The sequence below is a fragment of the Moschus berezovskii genome, chromosome X (assembly GCF_049115385.1).
Source record: "Moschus berezovskii isolate FMDL1 chromosome X, NW_MosBer_1.0, whole genome shotgun sequence".
Lineage (NCBI taxonomy): Eukaryota > Metazoa > Chordata > Mammalia > Artiodactyla > Moschidae > Moschus > Moschus berezovskii.
Genome location: NC_142488.1, coordinates 9947416 through 9962031, shown reverse-complemented (window position 1 = coordinate 9962031; position 14616 = coordinate 9947416).

Genomic DNA, 14616 nt, shown 5'->3' with positions numbered 1-14616 from the left:
GATTTTCCTCTCTTCTTCCCTTACATCTTCGTTCCCTTACTCTCTTCCTTCCTTTATTTCCTTTAAAATTGGCTATATACTAATCTTTAAAAAATTTTATCCAGCATCTATATGCATTTATAGCAGTACCATCACTTCATGCCAAATAGATGGGGAAACAATGGAAACAGTGACAGACTTTATTTTCTTGGGCTCCAAAATCACTGCAGATGGTGACTGCAGCCATGGAATTAAAAGACGCTTACTCCTTGGAAGAAAAGCTATGACCAACCTAGACAGCATATTAAAAGCAGAGACATTACTTTGCCAACAAAGGTCCATCTCATCAAGGCTATGGCTTTTCCAGTAGTCATGTATGGATGTGAGAGTTGAACTATAAAGAAAGCTGAGCACAGAAGAACTGGTGCTTTTGAACTGTGGTGTTGGAGAAAACTCTTGAGGGTTTCTTGGACAGCAAGGAGATCAATCCAGTCCATCCTAAAGGAAATCCATCCTCCATACTTATTGGAAGGACTGATGCTGAAGCTGAAGCTCCAATACTTTGGCCACCTGATGATCGAGGAACTGATTCATTGGAAAAGACCATGATGCTGGGAAAGACTGAAGGCAGGAGGAGAAGGGGACAACAGAGGATGAGGTGGTTGGATGGCATCACTGACTCAACGGGCATTAGTTTGAGCAAGCTCTGGGAGTTGGTGATGGTCAGGGAAGCCTGGTGTGCTGAAGTCCATGGGGTCCAAAGAGTTGGACATGACTGAGCAACTGAACTGAAGTGATAGCAGCATCACTTCAGTGCTACTATAGCTGGAAGTTTCCTGTATTTAAATCTTTAATTCTTCTGAAATTTACTTTGGAATATATTTAGGATTTTTAATGAGGATAAACTCTGTGCTTTTGTCACAATACTGTTTAGTGAATTTGCCTTCCTTTTACCACGAATCTATAATATATATCTAATAAATTCTTATGTATAAAAGTTCAGTTCAGTTCAATCGCTTAGTTGTGTCTGACTCTTTGAGACCCCATGGACTGCAGCATGCCAGGCCTCCCTGGCCATCACTGACTCCTGGAATTTACTCAGACTCATGTCCATTGAGTCAGTGATGCCATCCAATCATCTCATCCTCCGTCATCCCCTTCTCCACCTGCCCTCAATCTTTCCCAGCATCAGGGTCTTTTCAAATGAATCAGTTCTTCACATCAGGTGGCCAAAGTATTGGAGTTTCAGCTGCAACTTTGGCCCTTCCACTGAATATTCAGGACTGATTTCCTTTAGGATGGACTGGTTGGATCTCCTTGCAGTCCAAGGGACTCTCAAGAGTCTTCTCCAACACCACAGTTCAAAAGCATCAATTCTTCGGTGATCAGCTTTCTTTATAGTCCAACTCTCACATCCCTAAATGACTACTGGAAAAACCATAGCTTTGACTAGATGGACCTTTGTTAAGGTAATGTCTCTGCTTTTTAATATGCTATCTAGGTTGGTCATAACTTTCCTTCCAAGGAGTAAATGTCTTTTAATTTCATGGCTGTGATCAACATCTGCAGTGATTTTGGAGCCCCAAAAAATAAAGTCTGACACTGTTTTCACTGTTTACCCATCTATTTCCCATGAAGTGATAGGACCAGATGCCATGATCTTAGTTTTCTGAATGTTGAGCTTTAAGCCAACTTTTTCACTCTCCTCTTTCACTTTCATCAGGAGGCTCTTTAGTTCCTCTTCACTTTCTGCCATAAGGGTGGTGTCATCTGCATCTCTGAGGTTATTGGTATTTCTCCCGGAAATATTGATTCCAGCTCTTGCTTCTTTCAGCCCAGAGTTCCCCATGATGTACTCTGCATATAAGTTGAATAAGCAGGGTGACAATATGCAGCCTTGACGTACTCCTTTCCCCAGTTGGAACCAGTCTGTTGTTCCATGTCCAGTTCTAACTGTTGTTTTCTGACCTGCATATAGATTTCTCAAGAGGCATATCAGGTGGTCTGGTATTCCCATCTCTTTCAGAATTTTCCAGAGTTTGTTGTATCAGATTTGCATGCATGTATGTAATTTAGTATTTGGTAGGCCTTATACTGCAAGGAGATCCAACCAGTCCATTCTAGAGGAGATCAATCCTGGATGTTCATTGGAGGGACTGATGCTAAAGCTGAAACTGCAATACTTTGGCCACCTCATGCGACGAGTTGACTCACTGGAAAAGACTCTGATGCTGGGAAAGGTTGGGGGCGGGAGGAGAAGGGGACGACGGAGAATGAGATGGCTGGATGGCATCACCGACTCTGTGGACATGAGTTTGAGTGAACTCCGGGAGTTGGTGATGGACAGGGAGGCCTGGCATGCTGTGATTCATGGGGTCACAGAGAGTCGGACACGACTGAGCGACTGAACTGAACTGAACTGAGATCATACTTTCTCACACTTCAATCTTTTCTCTTTCAAAATTTTATTTTATGTAATATCCATTTAATCTTCTTGATATAATTTTGAATCACTTTAAAAAGACTCTTCAAATGGACTGATGAAACTGTAATTGGAATTAGATTAATATTACTGTTGGGGAATAATTGACATCCTACTCATTAGTCTTTCCATCCAGGAAAATGGAATGCCTTTTCATGCTTTTGAATCTTACATCTTATAATAGATTTAACAATTCTTTACATTTCTTATTAACCCTAGATTAAATCTAGATTTTTTCTCATGTTATGACTATAATGTTTATCTCATTATATTGTTACTGGAGTTATATAGAATAATATTTTATATTTCTATTTTTTATTTTGAGGTACTTTATTATACTGATTTTTGTACCAATACTAGCTTTGTTTTGTTCATTTTCTGCATAGGTAAAATCAGTCACAAAGTAAGAATTTTCCCTTTCTATGGGAATAGCTATAAATGTTCTTTTCTTTCATGTGTTAGTACACTGGCTACAACTTCTAGGACAATTTCAGGAAATGTGATATTGGGCATTCTGAATTGCTCTTGATTTTCATGAGAATTTATTTGTGCTGACATTCAATTGTGAGACAGACTGTTTTCCTAATGGAGATGTTAATTATTATCTTATGGAAGTACTCATATTTCTGGATTCTACAGATTTTAAGAATTGGCAACAAGTATTGAATTTAACAAAATATCCCTCTGAGATGTATTTGAAATAACATTTTTATCCTGTGACATATTTAAGTGATCAATCAAAATAATAAATTTCCTAATAGTAAATCTTAAATAAATCCCATGTTTTAGGTGTGTCATTCTAATAATACACAACAGTTGTTTTAATACACTGTCTTGATTTGCTTCTGTTTAATGTTGATTTTTGCTTATGAATTTAAGAATGATTTAGGCTCTAATTTTCTCTATAATCTTTTCTTGTTAGGCTTTTCATCAGCCTTTCCTTTACATATTATGGTCTGAAATTTTTCTGAGGCAACAGTATTCTGTCTCTTGAAGATTTGATAGACCTCATCTGTAGGACTCTTTAGACATGGTGGATTTCAGGGGAGATAATTTTTGATAGCCACAGAAGACGTTTTAAAAGTTAGTGTTACAACTATTCTCATGTCAGCTTGGTGATTATACTTTGCTTGGTGATTATACTTTGCTAGCAAATAACCCTTTATTAAGATTTTAAACTGTTAGCATATTACATTTTAACAATATTTTTCTCCTTTTCACATTTTTGTGTTTGGTACTTTTCAATATTTTTCAGTAAAACTTAATTGAGAGCTTTCCCTTTATTATTTTCTTTATTTTTCAATTTCTCATACATTTAGTTTCATAATTACTACATCTATTTTCTAATTTATTAATTTTGTCTTTTATTTTAATAATTTCCTTTCTCTGAAGTTTACCTTGTTCTGTTCTTGATTGCATTGAGTCATTTATTTCTGTTTCTTCTTTTATCAACATTAATATACTTTAAGGTGCTGAAGATACCTGTGAGTATAATTTTGACCCAGCCTATATCTTGATATGTTATAATTAGCTTTATTTGTAGAACTTATTTCCATTGTAAACTGATACAAATCTAGAATAATCCTTTAAAATTTCCAACTTGTTGAATTTTATGTGTATTTAACTAAGTTTGTTACTAATTTCTAGTTTGTTGCATTGTAAAATTTCTACTTCAGGGAAATCAAAGTAGGGGTGTGTGGTGTGTGACCATTTGTAAATACCCATGAATGTGAATACATATTCTTTGTAGAGAGCACGGTTCTGTGTGTAAATATTAAGTAATTTTAGTACTTAAATTATTCTGATTTTATTCCTATCTGCTTTGGGTCTATTTAATACTTCAATACTGTTTTATAATCTAACACTAAGACATGCTCTTTCACTTTTAAAATTTTTTATTGGGGTATAGTTGATTTGCAATGTTGTATTTCTGCTGTACAGCAAAGTGAGTTGATTATACAAATACCCACTCATTTTTAGATTCTTCTCCCATATAGGTCATTACAGAGTATTAAGTAGAGTTCCCTGTGCTATACAGTAGTTCCTTATTAGGACCTACTTAATAGGTTAACCTTTTCTATATATAGTAGTGTGTATACATCAACCCCAATGTCCCAATGTACCCCTCCCCCTCTTTCCCCTCTGATTACCTTAAGTTTGTTGTCTATATCTGTGAGTCTTATTTCTTTTTTTGTAAATAAGTTCATTTGTATTATACTTTAGACTCCACATATACACAATATCATACAATGTTTGTCTTTCTCTGACTTACTTCACTTAGTATGACAATCTCCAGGTCCATCCATGATGCTACAAATGGCATTATTTCATTCATTTTTAAACTCTCCTTTTAATTATAGCAACATTTACTACATATATACTAAGAACTAGACTTGCGCTGTTCAATATTGTAGTCACTCATCACATGTGGCTTCTTAAATTTTTAATTTTAATTTCAGTTAATATGCCACTCTAGCTGTATTTTCCATACTCAGTAGCCACATATGACTAGTAGGTACCATAGTGGACAGCACAAGTATAGAATATTTTCGTTATCAGAGAAAGTTCTATTACACAGCATTGATCCAGACTGTTATATTTTATTGTGAATTATGCTTTTCATCAGTGTAGCATTGCTGGATTTATTATTTATTACACTCTGAGTAGTGCTTTCTAGTTTTGCTTTTAATGGCTTGATACATATTAGCACATCCTTTTTATTTGTAAAGTTTCTATGTCATTTTGTTCTGTGTATCAAGTCTCTTGTAAATAATAGATAGTTCTATTGCTTATGTTTATGTTAATATATTTGAGCTTCTAACATCAATTTCCATTAAAAATATTTTTTCTATTGTCCTTACCAGTTTCCATTTTTTGATGCATGTGTAGTGTGTTAAACAGACCATCAGCTCATGGATCTCATTCCAACATTTCAAGAATCAGTAGCTCTTAAATTCTTTGCACCTAATGTCTTCATTTGTACAATTTGTAAAATGGAGATAAAAACAGTACCCATTTCATAGGCACTATATTTACCCATTTGGAGGACCATATAAATAAATACCTTGAAAGTGCCTGGTATATTGTAAATATTCATAACTATAATTAGTTAATTCCTGGCCTGTTTTCCTCTGGAAACACTGAATGTATTTTAATTATAATAGTTACCATTAAATTTAAAAATGCAGCTTGTATATCTCTAATTGTCAGTCTCACAAAGGAAATACAATTATTTGAATCCCGTGTAAGATGAGGTCATTAGCTTGGTTTTATTTTTCCTTCCCTCTCCATGATTTTTGTTGGAGTTATCTGAGATTGTGGAGCCCTATTATTTAATATTGAAACTATTTTAACCCATACCTCTGCTTTCAAGAATGATGAATTATTTTGGATTCTTTAATATAAACATATGTATGTGACTCACCTTGGATCTAAATATTTTCACTGCTTCAGTTCAGTTCAGTTCAGTTCAGTCGCTCAGTCATGTCCGACTCTCTGCGACCCCATGAACCACAGCACGCCAGGCCTCCCTGTCCATCACCAACTCCCGGAGTTCACTCAAACTCATGTCCATCGAGTCGGTGATGCCATCCAGCCATCTCATTCTCTGTCGTCCCCTTCTCCTCCTGCCCCCAACCTTTCCCAGCATCAGAGTCTTTTCCAGTGAGTCAACTCGTCACATGAGGTGGCCAAAGTATTGCAGTTTCAGCTTTAGCATCAGTCCTCCCAATGAACACCCAGGATTGATCTCCTTTAGAATGGACTGGTTGGATCTCCTTGCAGTACAAGGGACTCTCAAGAGTCTTCTCCAACACCACAGTTCAAAAGCATCAATTCTTCGGTGATCAGCTTTCTTCACAGTCCAACTCTCACATCCATACATGACCACCATGTAAAACCACATCCATACATGACCACCATACAAAAGCCATAGCCTTGACCAGACGGACCTTTGTTGGCAAAGTAATGTCTCTGCTTTTTAATATACTATCAAGGTTGGTCATAACTTTCCTTCCAAGGAGTAAGCGTCTTTTAATTTCATGGCTGCAATCAGCATCCGCAGTGATTTTGGAGCCCCAAAAAATAGTCTGACACTGTTTCCACTGTTTTTCCATCTATTTCCCACGAAGTGATGGGACCACTGTTTACCAACAGACAAAAGGTCTTTCTTAAATTCTTTTACCTTTACATATTTACAGTTGTTGGCCAAACAGTATCAACATTGTATAAATTTTGAATCTGCCTTTATTTCCTTAACAGTCTTTAAGAAGCAGAATCATCCCAAGAGTAAAAAATAAAGTTCAAATGATAGACAAAAAAATATGAAATATAACTGTCCATCTTGCTCTGTTGAACCACGTGGCTTGGATCATAGAGTTATGTATGTTGAGGTGTTTCCCATTTGGCTGTTTCAATGTGTTACTCTGTACATGCTTTGCTTGGAAGCTGAAATGCATCTCTTCTCTCTGCTAGGGTAAACTGGATCATTGTATATGATTTCAGTTACCGCATGTACCTAGGTAACTTCTAAGTCTGCATGTACATTTCCGTATTCTCTTCCTCTTTCTAGTACAGTAATGCCCGGTTTTAATAGGCTATTTCCAAGGTCTCTTATCCAGAAGATGTGTATTTCTTTGCCTATAAATAATTGGATTAGATTAAATGATCTCAGAGGCTTATTCCAGGAATAAAAGTCTATAATCTGTAGCTGCCCTTCTTTTATCATTCTACCAACAGTGCTCTTTAACATTCTTTTAGTCTCCTCCATCTGAATTTGTTCTTTTTTTCAATATTGGTCTGGAAGGCGGACATTATTTCTCTAATAAATTTACTGGAGCATGTTGCCTTTGTGAAACACTGAGAGTCTTTGATTCTCTCAAACCCTCCCTGTTACAATTAGTAGCTCCAGGATCCAGATGGAACATAACTCTCAATCGTGTTCTCAGCATTCAACCTCTTACCAGTTTTCTTCCTTCTTACTTATCCATACAGGCTCTCAGTTCTACAAGTCATGTGATAACTCACCTTTGGGTGCCAATCAGTAAGCAGAGTTGTAAGAGCTGGGATGAAGGATCAGCCCAAGGCTTGGTGGCTTTCCCTCCATTTCTGTTTTCTCTGCCTTTTCAAGATTTTCAGGAGAACCTGACCACCACTGCCACACTTCTTTCTTGGTTGATACTCACTATAGCCAGAGAGTTCAAACCATACCTCTCACCTCAGAAGAACTGGCACAGTTTTAGTCCAGTAGGTACAGCACATGTCACAGTACTGAGAACACCCAAGAGAGAAGGGTAAACCTCTCTAGGGGCTGAGAGGGTCGCTTCAGTGCAAGGGTGATGACCATTGCGCCATAATCTCCAGAGATGATTTCTGGTCCCAGTGGTCTTGCCTGGTGAGAACACCACTTTTTCAATCTCTGTCAGTCTCTCTCCCCCTGCCCCCCTTTCCTCCTTACCTCCCTTCCCTTCTCTCCCATTTGACAATAGTTTTTGTCTCTAATCTCTACTGGAAACTTCACATCCAAGTTTTTTAAGCTACTAACTAATATTCCTCCTGCTGCTACTGCTACCATTACTATTAGACCATTAGTACTGCTGTTACTGGGCTTCCCTGGTAGCTTAGATAGTAAAGAATCCACCTGCCATTGCAAGAGACCCATGATCCATGGGTTCGATCCCTTGGCTTAGGAAGATCTCCCAGAGAAGGAAATAGCAACCCACTCCAGTATTCTTGTCTGGGAAATCCCATGGAGAGAGGAGCCTTGTGGGCTATAGTCCATTGGGTCTCAGAGATTCGAACACAGCTGAGCGACTTTCATTTTTCACTGCTATTACTACTGTTAGGGTGACCATTGCTGTCATCACTATAATTGTCATTCTTGTTGCTCTTACTCTATGCCATGAAATGGGTGAAACCTTTACATGCATCATCTCATTTAATCTTTACAATGGCTCCTTTGGGTAATTTTCATTATTGTCTCTCAAGTAGGATTAATCATCTTCGGGAAGTGAAGTAAGTTTCCTAGAGTGTCTGAACTTGTAAGTAGTGGAGCTGTGCCTTTGAACTGAGGTCTGGTGGATCACAGAGCCCACTCTCTTAACTGCTACCAGGCTCTGAGCTAGAAAATTCCTGCTTGGTAGCTGACACCCTCTCTTTCTGGAGAACTGTCAGATATTGCTAAGAAACTCCAACCTTTTTTCTGCCCAGATATGATCTCAGAATCCTTCAGAAAGGGCCTATGCAGCCAGTAGTGAAAATCCATCAGCTTTGGCACGTGAGCCAAATCTGAACAAATCCTGTTCGTGAACTGTGTACTGTGTGACACAAAATGGTGTCCCCCTCCTCCTCAGCTTTCCATTTCATGGTTCTCCTTTGGAACTGAGATGACAGGGAACTGAAAGCAAAGCCCAATCGCTTGGAAGACACAATGATGTAGAGCCAGCAGCAAACACTGAAGCTCTTGTCATGATGTACCCGTGTCCCTTCCCTTGAATGGCACGTAGTGATGCCTGTTCCGCGTACTTGAACAATGTATTTTTATTCATTGTATAATAAAATAAAACACTTTGTTCTCTCTTTTTTATTATATTCTCCTTTAATATTTTTACAGGGCAGGCAGCGCTGTGCTTCCCACACCATTGATCACACCACCTCTCCTCACTGGAACCAGAACACTATGAAATCATGAAATATACATGTATGAGAATCACCAGGAAGTTCAAGTTAGTTATAACTGACACAGTGAAGCAAAGTAAAAATGCTTATCTTTATGATTGTACCCTTAGAAAAATGCCCACTTATTCTTTGTGTTGGTATAAGATATGTCAGTTCAAGGAGAAGAGATGTCTTCCTGTTATGATGAAGCATTGCCAAAAAGAAAAGATCAATTATTCTCAAGATGCATTTAGTAGAGCCTTCTTCCCACATACTAAATACTTATGTTTATGTGAGTTGTACATCTGTACAATGCAGCAATTGTTTCATCTTTCTCAGACTAATAGAGATGCTAGAAACATCTGGTAGTTGATAGTTAATTCATTTTTTCATTGCACCTTTTCATAGGAAGCAGGGAACGCAATTCAATATATCCCCGGAGAGAATCTTGCATTTATGACAGGTGTGTATTTTTTAACAAGTCGTTGTTTGACACCATTGCTTCTCCTTGGTCCAGCTGGAAGTACATTCATCTGGCAAAAACAAGAAGGGAGGAAAAGTGAAATCTGAAAGTTGGAGTTTCAGGTGGTAGTTTCATAAAGCATCCAGTTCACTCCAGTAATATTTATTCTGCCTATTTTGTGCAATTTCCTGCAACTGCCTTTTACAAGTCTGTCACCATGATGACTGTTTTGAACGTTCCTTAGCTGCAAACTACTCATTTATTTGAGATGGTGAAATGAGGTTTCTTTTCACCATGGAACTAGGAGTTAATTCAACATTAGGCTTTACCTGTGGGACAGATAGCCTCCTCCCAGCCCTGTCTGAGGCTCGGAAAGAGCAGGCGGATGTAAGATGAATCATTAGATCCTGAATTTTCTGACCCCTTCTGCGTATAACTCTTTGATCTCTAAAGACTTCTTTTTAGCTCCTTGTGGCTTCACCGAAATTATCTTTGTCTTCCACAGGAGTAATGGTTAGTGAGGGTTATTTTTACTGAAAACTTCTCAGGTCTTGAAATAGGAGGGTCAGGATGCTGCATTCTTGGTGGAGGGCCCAGTGTTTGGAATTCTTCCCTTGATCTGACTAGTGAATGTTAATTGTCCTGCCCTTGGGCAATGGCAACCGCAGCTGGCTGAGCCTGAAGAACTGGTGCTACTTAGGGAGGGTTCGGAGGTAGCTCCAAGAAATGCCATTAGTAGACAGATAGTGAATGTAGGGCCACCTTGATGACCAAGACTATGGCTTCACCCCTACTGGTGTAGCTACTTCCTCAGCTGAAGGCTTGGATTGCAGATAGCTATAGAATATTTATTATGAAAGCTTCAGTGCTTAGTGCCGTTTACGTCACTCTCACTTATCTCAAACTTCTCAGACTCTTAGGAACTGTTGAGAAGCCAACCTTTTAGTTGGCTTAAATTACTCTTTCTTACGTGAGCATGTGTGCATACACGCACACACATTATTTTCTTTCTCTATCTCTCTGAAGAAAACCTCTGCTGTTAAAAGGAACATTTGATTGATTTCCTTCTAATGGTTGATGTCATGCTCAATAGGATACTTGCCCCCTGGCTCAGTAATTTCCCATTCAACTTCATTGAAAGAGACTTGGAATATGGACCACTTTTAATTGGTTCTTCAAGCTAAAAATGCCTATGGTGCTCTGCATGTATGGGAAAAAACCATCCCAATATTGTAAAGTAATTATTCTCCAATTAAAGAAAACAAATAAATTGAAAAAATAAAAATACCTTGCAAATTGTTGGATGCCCAGCTCCTTTCATCCATTTCTCTCAGGAGTCATCCCGTAATGAGCTGATGATAATATTCCCACTGGACTTATGGGGTCACAGGAGCAATGAGAGATTTAATCAGTTGACCAAGGTCAATAGTAATGAACGAAGTGGCCATGCCTCCAGGTTAAATTACCTGGCCAGTGCTGGTCCTATAATTTAGCTGAGTGCAATAAATTATTTGGACTTCCTTGAAGCATCTCTTGTAAATTGGTAGAGCTAATCCAAATAAACAATCGGATTTGGACGGCAGTGGAAAGTGGTAAGGTAGTTGCTGGAACTGAGATGAGCTCAGTGCCCAGGCATCTGTATCCCCTCAAAGGATTCTCCTGCTGATAAGTTCAGGAAGGCTCTTGCTCAGTCACACTCTCCCATTACCAGGCCTGCCCTCCCTTATCCTTACCACCACTTAATGGCTATAAAGAAATGTGTTTTTGTGAGATACCCACTTAGAAACGGCTTTAATAATTGATGTTTGTGCTGCCTCCAGTCAGTCGTCTTTTCTCCATCATTAGGGGTGGTCTGATGGCCTCAAGAATGCCACAAATGTGAAGAATGTGCCGAAGTCTGGGGCTCTGATTTCAAGGCAATTTCACCTGAACCCCCACCCCCCTCCCACCACCTTTGTGACTGCAGTAAAGAGAACTTGAGTAATTAGGTTAATCTCTTTAGGAAAAATTTCTTTGGAGAGGTTGTGTGTCAGCAACACTGGGAAAGTCACTACAGACAGGTATTCTAATTCGTCTTGGCCATTCTGTCTTAAAAGTTTTCTTTGTCTTAGAAACCAAGGCAGTAGTTTGTGGAATGACCTAATAAGTGTTATATTTCTTCCATAGCAGGAAAGAGAGAAATTTCTTTTCCCAAGTATGGTCTTCTATTCCTCTTTTCTTTAAGTCTCAAGAGTGGTATTTAATCTTTGAGAACATTATGCTTTGCATATGGTAAAGATTGCTAAAATCATTGGGGAAATTTACCAGGAAATTGGTGAATTTTTTTTCCCTTCTTCCTTTTCTTCATAGGACTAACAATGATCCTAACACTGTTTTCTCTGATCTAAGATTCCAGGCTTCCAGGATTCCACCAACATCTGTACAGACTAGCTTTGCCCTTTTTTGCTTGGCTAGGTGATTGGAAGTGGAGCGTCATCTGAGGGAGATGTACCATAATCACCCAGAGTTCCTTAAGAATTACATAGCTGTCTTCTACCCCCAGAGTTTCAGATTCACTGTGTCTTGGGTGAGTCCCAAGGATTTGCCTATCTAACAAGTTGCCAAGGTGATGCTGATGTTGCTGGTCCCTTGGACCAGTTTTTGAGAATCCCTGGAGAAGGAAGTAAGAGTATATAACACATGCCACAGAGCTAACATCTGGAGGCTTCTTTTCTTGTGCTAGGGTAACCTATGGACTTGGCACGTTGGAAGTGTCGGGACAACCTATGCTACTACCAGGAAGTGCTTAATTCTGTTGTCACCCTGTTTGAAAAATCGGCCAATGATATATTCATAAAATGTGCCTCTAGCTTCTAAAGAGAGATTCAAAGTACCGTTATTATTTTTTTTTTAAGTTTTATATTGGGGTATAGCTGATTAACAAACAACGTTGTGATAGTTTCAGGTGGACAGCAAAAGCGCTCAACCATACATACAAATGTATCTATCCTCCCCCAAACTCCCCTCCCATCCAGGCTGCCACATATAATCCAGCAGAGTTCCCTGTGCTGTCCAGTAGGTCCTTGCTGAAGATATCATCATTTTGTTACTTTCTGTTCCAAATCCTGTCTCTAGAATTGTGTTGTGAGAAAAATGACTAGAAAACCCACTGGGAAAGGAGGTCTTAGTACCATATTCAGTCTAAGACTTCTTGGAGAAGGACTTTCTTTTTCCCTGTGTCACATGGCTTAAAAGTTTAGTTTACCAGGACAAGCCTTAATGTGTCTGGACTGAGCTCTCGAGTAGCTGAATAGTTTACCGGTAAGTGCAGAGTAATCCTCATGACTATATGATATAATATGGAAAATAATCAACAGTTTTAAAAACTGACATCACCCTGCCTATTGTTTTTGTTTGACTTAACTGAGAGTTCCTACATGCCTTAAAGGGAAACCTGGGCTAATTAGTAGAGGTGGGACAGAGCACCTGGCCAGGAGGCCCAACTCTAATTACATTTGCAAGCCCAGCCACAGGCCTCAGGCACGGCATGCAGTGCTGGGGGAGAAAACAGTGCAGCAAGAAGCCAGGGCCCGGCAAGGATGAGAGGTTGAGCGTTCTGCCAAGGGCATAGTGACAATTTCCAGCAATGTCACAGATGCTTTGTGAAAGGAACAACCAGATGATAATAGGCCAGTTGTTGGAAGTGAAGTTAATGATAGTGTCTTCCTCTTTCAGATGGCCTCTTGGGAGAGGCTAATACATATACATCACCCTGACAACTTAGTGATGAATCAGTAGTCTTCAAATGCACAAACGTCAAGCGTTATACAGCTTTAGGTAAAAACTAGTTTGTGGTATTTCACGGCAGGAAATGGTACAAAGCTATAACCTGGGAACAATAGGCTAACAAATTATTGATGGTGAAACTTAATTTTTTTTTCATCTTCCAGCTCAGCGCTCTGTGTTGTCCAGTGAGATTCTCCATGTTAAGTTAAAGCACTGGAGGATGATCATAAAGCTTCTAGGCTCTGGATGCCTCCTACCATGAGGCACTTGCTATCCTCTTCTTTAGAAGACACCTGGAAAGGAAAGCCTGGCCAACATTTGACCAGACTCATGAATGACCTCTGTCTCCTGGCATTTCCAACCTCTGCTTCTCCAGAGCTGGTGTTTCCTCATTCTGTCACCCTCCCATTGTTAACTGGCGTCTCCACTCTGCTTTCTATCTGTTCCCGTGCAGCCATGGCCCACACCAAAACCAGAGACTTTGGAAGATCCCAAGCGATTCTAGTGTGACCTCTAAATGACCTCAGCTTTTTGGGTTCCCAGACCCAAAGAAATTCTGCCGTTTCAGTTTTTGTTAATTGCTCAGACTAGGCTGGAGAACCTGGATGCATTCTGTAACTTACAAACACAACTTCCTCCAAGGCCCCACCCACAAATAGAGAGCTAAAGATAATAAAAATTATATCCACATGTATCATTCACTTAGGCATTTTTCTAAGCCTTTTCTAAGTGGCAGAGTACAATTAAAATAGAAACCAATTTTCACATACTCAAAACATACAACTTTAAAGAAGTATGTTTGAACCTGTATAACACTTTATTTTTAGAAAGAAAAGGTCAAAATAAGAAATCAGTATTCAAGACGACTTTCTTAAGCAGGGGACTACTGAATTTGGCTTATTTTGCTAAATTTAAATGAAAAAGTATACTAGATCTAGAAAGAAATCTTTAAAAATGAGACTTGGTGGTTTCCATTTTGAGATCATCTAGCAAATATTTATTGAGCTCCTACTGTATGCTTGGTGGTGAAGAAATAGCCCTGAACAAAAGAGATATTTCTTTTCCTGGTGGTGTTTAAAGTCTAGTGGGAAAGACAAATACCAAAATTAAGGTAAAATCTGATGTGATTTATGTTGGTGGAAGATGGAAGAAGTTTTCATTAAGGGACCTAAGCATGGTAGAATTAAATGGCATCATACTGAGATCTGAACGATTTGGAGGCTCAGCCTTAGCCTTCACTCAGCAATGAGTGAAGGACAAGCATTTCAAGTAG